Below are 2531 nucleotides of genomic sequence, written 5' to 3' on the forward strand. Positions count from 1 at the left end.
TTTATTTATTTATTTTAGATGGAGTCTTGCTCTGTTGCCCAGGTTGGAGTGCAGTAGCATAATCTTGGCTCACTGCAACCTCTGCCTCCTGGGTTTAAGCGATTCTCCTGCCTTAGCTTCCCAAGTAGCTGGAATTACAGGCACCCATGACCGTGCCCAGCTAATTTTTGTATTTTTAGCAGAGATGGGGTTTCACCATGTTGGCCGGACTGGTCTCGAACTCCTGACCTCAAGTGATCCACCCACCTTGGTCTCCCAAAGTACTGGGATTACAGGTGTGAACCACCGCACCTGGCTCCCTGACAGGAATTATGAAACAGACAGGAAACAAGGAAGGGGACGTAGAGAGAAATATGCACAGATTTTTGGAGAGGCATTGCCTTTCAGAGAATGTTAGGTACAAAAAGCTGCTTTTTTATTTTAAAACAAACTTTTACATAATTGAAGTTGGAAAGAACAAAACAACACAGTTAAACTACCGAACAATTTAAGGAGAGTAAAACATTTGTGTACCAAGGTATGCAAATTTGGGTATAATCATAAAGAAACAAATTTACCAGGCCAGTAGCGGAACACAGACTGGGTATAATTATTAAAGTATCAGTGTCAAGGCTGGGCGCTGTGGCTCACGCCTGTAATCCCAACATTTTGGGAGGCCAGGGCAGGTGGGTTGTTTGAGCCCAGGAGGTCAAGACCATCCTGGGCAACATGTTGAAACCCCCTCTCTATAAAAAATACAAAAATGAGCTGGGCATGGTGGTGCCTGCCTGTAGTCCCAGCTACTCAGGAGGCTGAGGTGGGAGGATTGCTTGAACCCAGGAGGTTGAGGCTGCAATGAGCTGAGATCATGCTGTTATATTCCACTCTGGGCGACAGAATGAGACGCTGTCTCAAAAAATAAAGTATCAGCGTCAGCTGAGTTTTACTAAACTACTCATATTTGCACTTTGCTTTTTTTAAAAAAATTATTGAGTAGGAAAATGTTTTGTAGCCATGTCACAGAACCATAAAGCTGCGAATTAGGTTTAATTTTTATTATTTTTATTTTTTGAGCCAGAGTCTTACTTTGTGCCCAGGCTGGAGTGCAGCAGTGCAAACACTCACTGCAGCCTTGACCTCCTGGGCTTTAGTGATCCTCCCGCCTCAGCATCCAGAGTTGTTGGGGCCACAGGTGTGGCCCACATGGTATGCCACCATGTCCAACTACTGTTTAAAAAACCTTTTTTTGTAGAGATGGGGTCTTGCCATGTCGCCCAGGCTGGTCTCCAATTCTTGGGCTCAAGGGATACTTCTGCTTTGGACTCCCAAAGTGCTGGGATTACAGGTGTGAGCCACCGTGCTTGGCTGAATTAGGTTGTAAAATTAATGTGTGTAGTTCATGTCCTGTACTTCTGTTAGTTCTCCATTCCTATGACTGTCACACAAAATTGTTTTCTTTAAGCAGCTAGTGGGCCCTCTTCTGCTGTGTTGATTTTAATGAGGTCCTGGAGCGAGTTTGCCTTCCAGCGTCTGAAAGGGAGAAGGCACCGCTTCAGCTGGAGAGACCACTGGGGAAGCTGGGTCCTCAAAGAACAAAGTTTGAGTTAGGAGCAAGCAGGTGGAGGGAGTATTAAGTGAAAAGGTGGTGAATGTAGGAATTTGTTGCGTTTGTGGGACACGGTAAGTCCTGTGTGCCCAGTAGAAAAATTTATGTTACCTAAGACAAAAGTCTTTGGTAAGAGGGATCTCAAATCACTCATTTGTTTGTTCGACCAGTATTGACGACTGCCCACTGCATGCCAGGCACTGTCCTACACTCACTGAGTGTGCATTGGTGAACAAAATGGATCTAACCCTTGCCTCTGCGAAACTTACAGTCTAATGGGGAAGAAAGATGCTACATAATTAGCGGATATGTAAGTGTGATGGTTAACAGTGTTAACTTGATTGGATTGCAGGATACAGAGTATGGATCCTGGGTGTGTCTGTGAGGCTGCTGCCAAAGGAGATTCACATTTGAGTCATGGGCTGGGAAGGGCAGACCCACCCTCAGTCTGGGTGGGCACCATCTAATCAGCTGCCAGCTCGGCTAGAATGTAAGCAGGCAGAAAAATGTGGAAAGAGAGACTGGCCCAGCCTCCCAGCCTATGTCTTTCCCCCATGCCGGATGCTTCCTGCCCTCAAACATCGGACTCCAAGTTCTTCAGTTTTGGAACTCGGACTGGCTCTTCTTGCTCCTCAGCCTGCAGACAGCCTATTGTGGGACCTTGTGATGGTGTGAGTTAATACTTAATAAACTCCCATATAGATATACGTATACACATAGTTTTATATATATACACACACACACACAGTTTTTTAAATATATAAAACCATATATATATGTATATTCCATGAGTTCTGTCCCTCTCGAGTACTGTGACTAACACAGTAAGTCATTCTAAAAGTAGCGTGCTCTCAGAAAGTCCTGAGACAGAGGGCAGTGGGGTGGTGGTGGGAGATGAGTGGTTTTGACTGAGTGGACAGGGAGGGCAACCTTGGGGGAGATGACA

Source organism: Mandrillus leucophaeus, unplaced genomic scaffold (genome assembly GCF_000951045.1).
Source record: "Mandrillus leucophaeus isolate KB7577 unplaced genomic scaffold, Mleu.le_1.0 Scaffold105, whole genome shotgun sequence".
Taxonomy (NCBI): Eukaryota; Metazoa; Chordata; class Mammalia; order Primates; family Cercopithecidae; genus Mandrillus; species Mandrillus leucophaeus.